General features: G+C 48.8%; 1 long non-coding RNA gene across 1 annotated transcript; it reads left to right on the top strand.

Annotated features, from left to right (window-relative positions):
• The first annotated feature begins 4,618 nt into the window (after nucleotides 1–4,618).
• On the top strand, nucleotides 4,619–10,261 carry LOC112960723. Its single transcript, XR_003251845.1, has 3 exons — nucleotides 4,619–4,679; nucleotides 4,906–5,184; nucleotides 9,027–10,261. It is a non-coding gene; the product is annotated as an uncharacterized LOC112960723 (long non-coding RNA).
• Nucleotides 10,262–12,435: the final 2,174 nt, after the last annotated feature.

The following is a 12,435-nucleotide window of genomic DNA, read 5'->3' as shown; positions in this document are numbered from 1 at the left end:
TAACATGGGGCAATGGAAAACAGGACTCTTCAGAAAGCTTCGAGCTTTTTTCCTCTTGGCAGAGTCAAATAAGCGGGCTCATAACGCTAATTGGGATTATGGGCAAACGAGCCTATCTTTTCCTTCTCTTCATCATAAATCTCCCCTTGCTACTGTCCAGGTTACTGCTGAATGGTTTCAGCTATTATCTGCGCAGGATGACTGATATGTATTTTCTAAATTGAGAGACTGCTGGAATACCTCCTAACTAGATCTTTGTGAGGTGAAGAGTCCTGTGGCTGCTGATGTTTAGCTTTAAATAAAATTCACAAAGCGAAGGCAGCACGGGGAGGCTGCTGATTCTGAACAGTCAGGTACAAGGGCAATTACAGGAGAACATCAAGTTCTGGGTGGTTGAGAACGGATTTGGAGCATGGTCTGACATTGTGCCATGTTCAGGTAGTTTGCCGTTTGTGTTCATTTCCAGAGTTACGGTTTAACTATGTTTTAGCTGTACATCAATCTTAAATTAATTGTTAGTGACCTTTACCAGTCTCTGGAGGGGAGACTGAACTTGAGTCAGATCTCATTTATAAGATGCATCAGTGTTTTGGGTTTTTCTTCTCCCCAAAATAAAGCGTTGAGCAGTAATATAGTCTAAGAGCTCTTATAAAAAAAATAAAAAATTGTGGTCTGCTTGCAGTGATGAGAAGCGACTGCTGCGCCTGTTTTTGGTGGCTGTGTGCGTCGCGCTGTGCGCGCTCTGCCTGGCAGCTTGGATGAGCGTGTGTGTGTGGGCTCCCGTGTTCCCGCATGATCGGATTGTCCTTTTAGTGCAATGGGTGTGAGAGTGTAAGTTGATGAGTCTGATGTTTTGATTCTTAATACTCTGTGGTATTTGCATTTGCTGCCCGAGATACCGCATAACATCTTGAGGGGGGGAGGAAGATGCACTTGCCTTCCATGTGCTGTTTGGTCATCTCTCCTTTCCCTTTGCTTTCTTGTTTTCTGGCCCCTGAACTAGCAGCTTTTGAGGAAAATTGGCTGCTGCTTCCTCGCTGCCGTTGGTGCCTGGCTGGCGGAGGAGGGCACCTTTCGGAGACGCCCTGCCCAGGACAACCGTTCGGCTGCCAAAGTGATTCAGATAGGGGCTTGATATCATTTTTGTATAAGAGGGTCATGAAAACACAGCATGGATCGGACTTCAGGAGCTTGCCCCCAGTTCTAGCAGAGCAAGTTGTCCGTCTACTTTGAAAGCTGCATTTGCGAAAGGGAGTGCTTTGCAGTGCATTATGCATTATAAATATTATAGTGGTGCAGTAAATATCACCAGTCTTATTACAGGGAGTGGAAATTCTATTTAATATATCATCTGTGAAGGTGCAAGAGGCCCGGAGACCTTGTCTCAGCTTTTTAGTCTGTTTTTCATGCTTATGTTCTATTTCTCACACACACACACGCACATATTTGTATGTATATATATACACAAAGTGGTTTGAATCACCAGATGGTTTTTTGGCGAGGACTGTTATGTATTTTTCTGTGTGTTTTGTTTGAGTACTTAGGTGTCTGTGTTTGGGGTGGGGGGGGAAGGTGTTTGTTTTTATTTTTCCTGTTTAGAGTGCATTGATTTGTTGTTAAATGCAGCCTTCCTGCCATGCCGAAAGCATGCCTTGGGGAGGGTTTGCAGGCTGCTTGTAGTACTTTGCTTTCTCCTTCCTTGTCTATGGCTGCTCATGTAGGTTACATAAAGCAACCTGGATATTTCCAAAGGCAATTTTTCCTCCCCCTTCGCCCTGCCCCAAGCCTCTTGTCCTTCTAAAGGAGGTGTGAGCAGCGTTTCAACACGGCTTTGGGAAAGAAAAAAAAAAAATCTCCTGATCTCCTTTTCTCGTGCTTGATATATTCAGTGTTTGGACTTATCTTGGATGAATTTGATGAGGTCTGTAACGACACGAGGTCTGCAGTTTCTCATACGGCTATGTTCTGCTGGGATGGTCCTGGTTATGATAAAGGCACCTTTAAAGCCGTCCTCCGCTCGGCTTCCCTGCGGGGATGCGCCAGAAATAGGCTCTTTGCGCGGGGAGTTTGTCGTCAGGAAGTTTGCTGGGCAGACTGCGGCCGCCGGCTCTCGTTCTGCTGCTCGGATCCATCAGGTTTAGAAATGAAAGATGTGACCGTTTGTCATGTCCAGCCTGACATCGCTGTTGTGCAATTAAGAGGGGGAAATCTAATTTTTTTGCCATCAGTTTAGCTCTTGGAATTCCCTCGTGGCTTATTGTACAAAAGGCTGAAAAATAAGAGTAATAATCCAATTTTTGTCTGTTTCTGGTGTTTTATGTTTTCCATTAAAGCCTTGCTGGTGTGCTGCGCTGACTTTTTGAACTGCAGGCTCAAAAATTACTCCTCCCTTTTTTCGGTGAGGACTGTCTCGGAGAAGTATAAATATTATTGATTGAGGTATTTAATACACTAATGAAACCCACAATTATTGACTATGTAATTAATATGCTGCCTAAAAGTAAAGTTTGACAGCGCATATAGAAAAGCTATATTGACTTGCGCTGCTTTGGCTATGTGCCTCGCAGGGCTTTATTTATAGAAATTGAAACATGTTCTTCTTCAAGTAATGATTCAATCCCACTTTCTACTTGCCACAAACTAGAAAGCTGCTGTTCTTGCTGACTGCAAGGCTTTCGTTCACCTGGGGGGAGCCAACGTTTTCAGCGTTTCGCTTTTCCACCTGCCGCGTYGGAGCGGCGGCGCAAGCCGGGGCGCGAGCGCGGGCAGCTCCGCTTCCCGCAGCCGGGAAACCAGGCTTCTCCAGGCAATTTCCGACTTTTCGGAAGTGAGTTTGCAGAAGGAGCCCCGGCTCGCTCTTATTTTTGGCGACGCTGGCGCGCGAAGGAGACGAGGGAAGCCCAGGGGACGTCTCGGGAGCCCTCGGAGGCTGCCGCCGCGCGGGGGACTTTGCGTGGGCGTAACGGCGCTCGCGGCTCCCACGCGGCCCCCGCGCGAGAAAGCCGCACGCACGGAGCGCGCGTTCCGCTTTGGCAAAACCCGCGTCCCCTTGAGCCCCAGCTAAGGCGGCCGTTGGTCTTGCCAGCAGCCAGACTTAGGCTTCTCGCCGAGTTCAGAGCGCGGGAAGGACCGGCAAGACCTGTGCGCGTCCCTGCTTTATCCCGAGCCTTGGGGGAGCTGCGTGCCGGGCATCTGGGCTGACCCCGATGGCAACTCGCCCCCAACGCCTCCTTTAGCCTCGCTCATCTTCCCCGTCCGGTTTCGCTCCCGGGTCGGTCGTCCCGTGTTCTTCGCTGTTTAAGTCATTGTATAATTTGCCAGGAAACTGAAGCTACATTTATAAATGGCTTTAAGTTGTTCGTGTGCCCTGTGAAATGTTAAACTTCTTAACACCAGGTGAAGTTATTTACATCCAGCTCAGAAGCTGATAATGAAGGTTTTTTTAGATTTCAAGTGATTTAAAAAAAAACTTCCAAATCCCAAGTGTATCAGCTATGTGGTAATTGGAGCTGGTGCTGTCATTAAAAATGACAGTTTTCTCCAATAACATTCATAGTGCTTGTAAAATGCAGCTAACATAACCTATATTTAACTTGTATTAGCTAGAATTTCCTTGCCATGGTTGCTTACTTTCAGAGCTTTGGTGCGAATACCAAGGTCCTTTTCTGTTCATGAACCATGTATTATTTTACCTGGTTGGAAGAGTGGAAAGCTTTTAGCTGGGACTGGACAGTCTGGGATCTCTGTCATGATTTTCCCCCTGTAGAAGTTTTTTTCAGCCAGGCGTGAAGTAGAAGCCATTCTTTTTGCAGAAATAAGCCTTAAGGAGTAACATGCGTTGCAAGAAAGCCTAACTTTCCTTTTTTCTTTTTTCTTTTTTTTTTCCCTGCTAAAGGTTTAACGAAAGCTCCTATTCCTTAACCCTGCTGAACAAATAATCCCCCCCTTTTTTTTTTTTCCTTTGCGGTCAGTTCGAAACATTTGCATGCTGAATCGTTAAGGCGCTGTCCCATAATTGAGATGCTGGATAGCAATCTGCTCCCCTCCTCCGCCTGGAAGCGTGCCACGCAGAACCCTCTAATTAAACAGAAAAGGGTTTGTCATGTGCAACTGCCTCTCCTGAATGCAACAAACTCATTTCAAGAGATGCCAACGCCATCTTTATAGCTGTTTTAATAATCTTCTCTTGAATCGGAGAGGATTCTAACCTCGTATTTCACTCCGCCAGCTGTTTATTTTGCCGTTTATTTTCCCCCTGCATGGARAATCTGTAGACTTTGTGTGTGTATGTGGAAACCCTCATTAGAGTAACCGAGCTCGAGCCTGTGCAATAGGCTGCTGGGGGCTGCTGCTTTCACGCATTACTATTTACAGGGGGAGCACGTGCGGGCTCAGAGCGCGGAGCCCTGCGCTCACGTGGCGGCCGCGCCGGGAGGGAGCCCGACGAGCGCTGGCGCCGGCCCCGCTTGCTCGGGAACGCAGGCGTCCGGGCAGTCCCCAAAGCTAACATCTGTTCTGCGGGCAGATGTGCGTGCCACAGCTGCCCCTGTGCACGCCGGCGAGAGGAGCCATCGGCGTCTCTGCTACCCGAGCGCTGCAGCGAGGAGGGAGGATGCAGGGGATCCTTAATGCAGGCAGTGTGGTCTGGGTGGGATACAAATAGCGCAGCAGATTACCAGGTAAAATTGGCTTTTACCTCTTCCCCATCCTTCTCAGACGGTTTCCTGCCAAACTTGAGCTTTTAAGTCAGCACTCAAAGAAATTCTCTCTCCGTAAAAGGCCTCTTGCTACCTGTTAAATCGGCTAATGTTTGGCAGAAACCCCAAATCGCTGGTACTGTTATTTAGTGCCTTCATTACTTACTGCCTTGAGACTATCTGCTRTTAGTGGCTTCTGTTTATGCAGGGCCTGCTCGGGGAGCTGCTCTGGCCGTGCTGCTTCTGCCCGTCCTCCGGGCGCGTGAGAGCCTGCAGGGGCTCGTGATGGCACACCGTCCGCTCATTTCCTCGGAGGGTCTTAGTTGGCCTCTTCTTCGAACCAAACCCACTTTTCGTACCGAGAACGAACACCCTCCCTTGCCACAAGGGCTTGTTGCGCGGCAGCGTTGGCGAGAAGGCGACGAGCAGCGTTCTTCCCCCAAATAGYGCTGTTAACATCCAGCTGGGATGTGGAAATCACTTTGAGGTTTGTATCCCTAAATATCGCAAGCCTGATGCCACCATCTTCAAAAAGGGAAGGAACAGCAAGCCGACTCCTGTCAGTTTGTTAGAGCATATTTATAACTCAAATGCTAATTCCTCCTCTTGACTCATAATAGCTTCTGAATTCTGAATCTTTAAATTCTGGATCTCATGTTTTGAGGTTAATCCATTCAGATAGATTGGGAAGTAGAATTTATAATTTGGAGAAATAATGTCAGTCCTTCTTTGCTTCACCCAGTAGTTTCATGTTGGCAATAGGTCCCACCAGCAAGCCAACGCTTGACCCTTCTTTATAGACCTAGTCAAAGCCAACACATTCATTTCATCTGACTTGATACTGCAGTTTCCTTCCTTCTCATGCCTTGGCCTGTGAGCCAGGAGTCTCGATAACTGGCTGTCAGCATACTTGCCTGATTCTCATTTAACTCATTCCGCTTATTGCGAGCCTTAACCTATTTTCTGTGCTGTCTCCAAGTGTACAGCTTCTGTAAAGAGATTAATAAGATCMAAAAAAAAAAAAACAAACTTAATTTTCAAGTTGCTCCCATGAAGCAATACAAACTTGTGGGGAAAGGAATGGCATTAGTATATCACCTGTCAACGGACGTGGCCTTTAATGTGAGTCCTCAAGCCAACCTGTGCAGTAAAAAGCCTGTCCCCGAGCTCTTGAAGTCCRCGGCTCTCGCTGGGTGATAGAGCTCCGGGAGCTGACGTCACCTTGTACGAAGCTTTGCTCGATTTGCTCTCGTTATGCTTTAGCCYGGGATTGCGTTGTGCAGAGAGCGTGCTCTTTGCTAAGCGAGATTTAAGAAGAAGAAGAATCCAGAGKTCGTTTAGAATTCTGTCACTTAATTACGGTGTTTGGAAACAATGACAAAACCACAGAACAACGTCCCTTCCTTTCTGAAACTTTGATACTTTGTTTCCGACTGTTCCCAGCTAACAGAACTGATGAAAGATCACCGTGTTTTAATGATCCCTGTTGGTGTCCCTTCCCGTGATTAATGAGGTGTCACCCGGTGTTAATGACGGGCCCRGTCCCCAAGCACAACCTATCCCCGCTCCCGCGGGCGGTCGGAGGGCGTTTTGCATCCGAGCAGAGCGCTTCCCGCCCTCCGCCTTTCCTTCGCCGGGGGGTTTCTCCATGAATTCCCCGGAGCTGAGGGGGGACGACCGCAGCCCCCTCTTACAAACCGACTTCTATTCCTTCGTTTATGGCGGTGGTTATTAAGGCCTTACGGGGGGGGACATTCATCCTAATTGAATCTCGCCGAGCTCGCTGCGTGCCAGCTGTGCGCCGCTGCGCCCATAAATCCCCCTTGCAGGCCTCCCTCGCTGCGCACCTTCTAAGCCGGCTGGCAGCGAGCACCTTGCGATGCATATTCATTATTTCAGCTTTGCTTAACGCACACGGCTTGGAAGGGGGGGAGCAAGTGGCTCCTCTCACCAATTTGTGTTCCTTGAGCTAATCCACCTCCCCGGCTTGGCACGGTTCACGTCGAGCTGCGATGTTTTGTATCGTCGGCAAGCGCTCACACGCGAGCTTTAATTGCACTACAGAAGTCTCTTTCTGCCAATAGTTCATTAGGCTCCGTGAATGCTCAAACTGGAGAACAGTCTCTCTGGATTAGCATCATCTTCCAACACACCCTTACTGCTGGATTGCTGTCAGAGGACTTGATAAAAGAATATTTCTGGATTGAGCAAAAAAGTACTGGCAGCGAGAGGCAATGATCTGGAGGTTTCCAGACAAATGGGCAAAACCCAGGGAAAGCAATATTTCTGCATTCAGGACTTCACAGGCATGGCAGTGGGTTGGAAGGTCTAGATTAAAATGTAGCTATTTTTCTTCTGGAAATAGGAAGAAGGGATTTGGTGCCAGGCAGAAGCAAAGCCGACCTGATTCGGGCAGGAAGCTCAATTCCCTGCTGCAGCTCTGCTAAGAGCCGGAGTGCAGCCGCAGTATCTAATCAATAGACAAAATCCAGCAGTGGTGGCAGAAATGTCTCAAATATGCCCAGGGTGATTAACTCGGAATTACCACGTGCATATTTTGAACGCTTARATGACCATCCCAGGATTCAGCAAAGTTTCACGCAGCGGAAGCGTTAGTTCCCCGTGCTCCTCACGTCCGTGTAGCTGTTAGCRACTGCAGTTTGCACGAGCGGGACCAGTTAGCTCTGCTCTGCTGCAGGAGCCGAAGGTGATCCCGCAGAGCCACCACCGGAATAACCTCTGCAAATTGGGTTTAGGCTATAAACCTCGTTCCAGCTAGCTCGTAAGGGCTGTTCATCCTGGGAGATGAGTCGTTTTGTACCCGTCTTGAAAAAATGATTGGCTCAGCTATTGTCTGCATGAAATTGCCTTTGTTTACAGTGCATTTTCTGATGGCTCAAGCGGCAGGGTAAAATTTAAATAAGTAATTATCGTGCAGGAGGCACCGGCTAAATGGAGCGCTTCCCCTGCCCGCCGTGCCCTGGCGGCTGCGCTCGGGGCGCAAGACGCCTCCCCGCAGCCTCCCTGCGRTCGCGCGGGTTCACACAGACTAATTCGGGCAGCTCCCGCACCTTTGCTCTTTGAGCGCTCTTGCTGTGCAAGAGCTGCCCGAGCCGTTCAGCAAACCTGCGTTATCGGTGTGACTCAGTGAAAACATGGGTTTAGGTTTTAACTCGGAACAAGCGAGAAGTCCAGCAACGAGGCTTGTTTTTTTTAATCCTGGTAACTTAGAGCAAGAATTTAAACGAAGCGTCCTTCCAAAAACAAAAAACCCCCCAAAGCACCTTCCCTGAGCCCCTGGCACTTCTTCCAGAGCCAGCAGGTGGAGCTTGAAGAATAGCATCAACTTCCAGCCCCATTCGTGCTAGAGACCATTGAGTGGGAGCTACCTGCGCCGAAATCCTGGTTGAATAAAAAGTGTTCATTATGCAAACCGTCTGGTTCGGTGCGCAGAGGCGGCCCCCAGGCACRGACCCCAAGTCGCTCCTTTCTCTGCCCCCAGGTTAAAACCTATGAACGGCTTTGATGTAATCTTATAACAAAGCCTAATGGAAATTTTATGTGCTCTGAAGTTGACTGTCATTTCTCATTGCCCTGCTTCCTCCGTCCTATTAGTGCTCCAGGTCAGGGCTCCGCAGCCGAACCTTGCGCTCTCTTTGCTCTCAAATATGGTGTGCTTCCCCTGCCATCTTTAAGTTTTTATTTATGTTTAAATACTGTTATATTACATTACAGTATGCTTAATCCCTTGTTTTTTTCTACAGCTATTTATCATTTTAATGGAATGTTGCAGAATATTACATTGTGCAMTGTGTTTAAATTGATAAATTGTATTAGAAAATTATTGGATAGGATTTTTAATGGTAAGTGGGGCTTTAGTAGATATATTTTCTCATTAGTAGACTAACTGTGCACAGACAGCATGAGGCTGGAATGTTAAGGATTTGGGGATAAGCTATATTTATGACTTATTTGACTAATTAAGGCGTAATTTTATCATAAAGTTTTTCCCAGACTTTGCTGAGCAGGATGAAGGAGGAAAACTTGCCCCAGTGCAGTTACTCTACAACATCAGTTGCCATAACAACTTCATGCAATACTATATTTTTACTTGAAATTCCTTTTAAGACTCAGTTGCTGTAATAATTTGTTTCAGCTGCTAAAAGGCATGTTTCTCTTTGTGGTGGTTTCAAGGCTCTCATTACAGTAACAAAAAAGTGGCTGTGTTAATATAGGCTCTTTTCATTTCAACATATGCAAAAGTTCAATAGACTCCAAAAATAGAATTAAAGGGTGGAGGTGATGAATCTGCTATAAAATCTCTTCCAGTCTTTAGGAAAGAGGAATGGGCTCAGCCGGTGAAGGTGAACTTTATTAACGGCCTTCAGGAGAGATGCTGCTGCTACTCGGTGCCCATAATTACTGCACCCGATGGGAATCTAAAACCCGTGGCTTGAGATGGTATATCCCACCGCCTCGCGTCAGACCGGTGCCAGCAGCTCCAGCGAAAGACGAAGGACGGATCTGTTCTCCCAAAGAGTTGGGGCGGCAGCCAGTTGCCTTTCMAGGGATACTATCGCTCTTTGACTAACGAGCGTAGCTGTTCCCGAAGCGTWTGCTCGGGAGAAAGGCAGCAGAGGAGAGCTGCTGCTCCTCCTAATGTATCTGTTGCTTTAATTCATTCGATAATCGCCTCACGCCGAGCGTATGGTGTCTAGGTTTTGGCCAGGGGCGTACTAGGAGCGTAAAAACAATTTTCAGGCAGCCTGGAGTAGAGTCTGACTTCTGATTCTGGCGTTAATCTAGTTGAAGGCGAGGAGCGCAGGATAGGAAAGTTGCTTGGTTTTGCTTTTAACCCTTTCCCGCAGCTTCCTGGACCGTTGCTTTCCTTCGGAACAGGCTGTGCTGCGGATGCCCCTGCCCATTAAGCCGTCCTTGCACTATTATAAATCCCCCATCTGGCTTTTGGCATCTTGCAGTTGAGGCAGCAGCTCCTCAAACAAGTTCTTGTTCTAGTTCAGCATATGGACCCTGTTTCTACTGGTGCCAGGCGAATAGCAAAGTTTTTATCTATTTGGTTAATTGAGGCAGTCAAAATATGGCTTCTTTTCCATCGTCTCTGGGCTCCTCAGGCCCACAGAGCAAGACGAGGAGACCAGCCGCCGCTGCTCGCCCAGACGTTTCTTCTCCCGGGCACCTTGCAGAGGAAGGAGGGGAACCTGCAGCCTCAAAGTTGTCTCTTTTGGGGCTCGACTCGGGGGTCTGACCTGGCGTTTTAATTTTGACGCTACCCAAGTGCCAAAGGATCTTGACCTGTCTTGCAAAACCCCTTCGGAGCAGTGTCATGCTCCCTGTTGGGGGTGAGGAAACTGCTTTCCTGGTGGCACAGAAGGAGCCTCTGCTTTCCCGAGCCAAGGGGACACGGAGAGCCCAGGCGACCTCTGCTCCTGGGCTCCGGAGCGCGGCGAGGAAACACCCTTGCTGCAGGAAGGAAAAGACACCAAACCTCCCAAAATCCACACCGATCTTGCCGCTCGGTCACCTCCGAAACTGTTCTGAGCTCTGGTCTGTCACGTTGCGGAATAAAGATCTCCAGTCGGAGCGCAGCGTGGTTTATGACTCCCTGCTATTTCCTGCCTCGTGGTCTTTTTGCCCACGTGTTTTTTAGTTTTTCTTCTCCAATCCTGGTTCTTCACGCAGAATCGAAAGGGTTAAAGCGGTCTCATTTTGCGTCTGCTCTCTCCGACCCCTTCCGACCATGACCCTTGGGTTTTTAGCAGCAGCGGAGATGATGGTCATTTAATCCAGCCCCCTGCCTGCAGCAAAATCTTCATCAAGGTTTTCCYGGAGCCTCCCTCAGGCAGCTTATCTTGTTGCTTAATTGTCTTTATGCTTTCTCACAGCTTCATATCTTAACTGCATTTCCCTCACGCTGCTCCCGTGCTTCGGTGGCGGCTCGGGAAAGTGACCCCCTTGCAACGCCGGGTCTGTCAGCCCCGGCTGCGAAATCTGGGCTGGGCAAATCATTGTGGGTGAGCAGAGATGATAGAAAAGGGCACGTCTCGCCACGAAAGATGAATCATTCTTTTGCCTCTTACTCCGTGTTGTAGTAACATTATTCCTGAGGAATTGTGCTATTTGTGTGATTGTCAGATGCGATTCCATCAGAATTACAATGGAATTCAGCYGGAATTAGTGGCCACTTAACGTTACCGAGCGCTGCGATGTAAATGGACTCTATGATCTCATCTACAACGCGGTCCTTAGCGGATGCTCCAAGGTAGATTTTTTTCTGAAGTGGTCATAAATTGCAGCCAGTCACTGGACTCCCTCCAGTCCTGGAGCAATTACTGGGCCAGTTCAGCTGAAGGGTTTGATCAGGTGTTTTACTAGCAGGATTTTATTTCAGTAAATGAACGTCTTCTAAAGAACCGAGGAGGTAATATTTACGCCTTAAAGTGCTGCTGTAATGGCACTGCATTTAACTTCACTAGGAGACCAGGAATCCCGTGGTAAAATGCTTGATAACTGCAGCATTTACCCGGGGAATGAATTTATAGCAGTCGAATTCCTGCAGCAGAACAAAGGCCCGTGCTAGGAGAGCTCCCTCTTCTCCGTAACAAAAGGCTCCGGCGTTCCCGGCCCTTTCTCCAGGAGACCGGCTGGTGCCGCTCTGCCTTGTAGCGCTCCTTGCGTTCCCCAAACGCCTGCAAATATCTCGGAGAAGTAAGGGGGGATGGAGCCCTTCGGTCATGTCCTTCCGCGGCGCGCGTGCGCCTTCGTCCAGCTGGGAAAGCCTTGGCGAGCGAAAGGACCTGCCGGGTGCAACCTCGGTGGGTGCCGCGGGCTCTGCCCGCTCCGGCTGGTTTCCGAAGGCTGGCGCGGAGCAGCTCCCTGCTGCAGCGGCTCGGGAAAAGCRTGCTTGCACCCAGCACCACCGTCAAAACAACCCGCGTGAGCTCTGCAGCTTCCCTTTCCTTCTATTTTCTTCGCTGGCATTAATAGGAGCTAATTATTGCTTTTWCTACGAGGCCATGTGCTGCAAACGCACTAAATGCGGCGCACATCTCGCGCTGGCTGGCTGCTGTGCTCGTGCCTCCATTCTTCCTCTTAACATGCAGCCCAGCTAATTGGCGACTTGCACTGCGCTGCCCGAGATGCTGCTTTGGGGGATAATTGCTCCCAAAGTCTCAGCATTTTAATGTAGTCAGTATTACAGAGCCTAGCTAGAAATTGCTCAAAACAAACCCAGCCTGAGTCCTGTCCCAGCAGAAATCATGCCCRAGCTTCCCTGGAAAAGCAGGATGCTTTTCCTCCAGCCGAAGGGGTGAAGCGACCCTTGCTCTCTTCCCATAAATTCAATATATTCAGCTTATTGGGGCTGTGGAAGCGCCCTTATTGCTCGGGCCCCGGCCATCGGACTGCTGTTTGCTACTGTGGGCAGCTGCGAGATTAATGCGTGTCAACCGGGTCACTAGTGAAAAATCTTTTTAATTATTTAAGCGGTGGTAAATGGCTGCTCTTATTGGTGCGTGCATAAGCCATAACGCCACTGATTTTCATCTTTAATTTCTCCTGGAGCAGCTAAATGCCTGCTCTCCTCAGCATTGTGTTTCCCCAAAAGAAAAATACTCCGAAAAAGCTGACTCCGTGTGCCGATGCGAACGAGCCCGGCAGCAAAACAGTTTCAGGCTTCCACCCGAAAAGCCCGTGAGGGTCATTGCAAGGGCAGCGCCAC

This window comes from Apteryx rowi, unplaced genomic scaffold, assembly GCF_003343035.1.
Source record: "Apteryx rowi isolate R43461 unplaced genomic scaffold, aptRow1 scaffold_99, whole genome shotgun sequence".
In the NCBI taxonomy this organism is placed as follows: domain Eukaryota; kingdom Metazoa; phylum Chordata; class Aves; order Apterygiformes; family Apterygidae; genus Apteryx; species Apteryx rowi.
The sequence above is the reverse complement of the archived record's forward strand: the minus strand, read 5'-3'. Positions and strand labels throughout refer to the sequence as shown.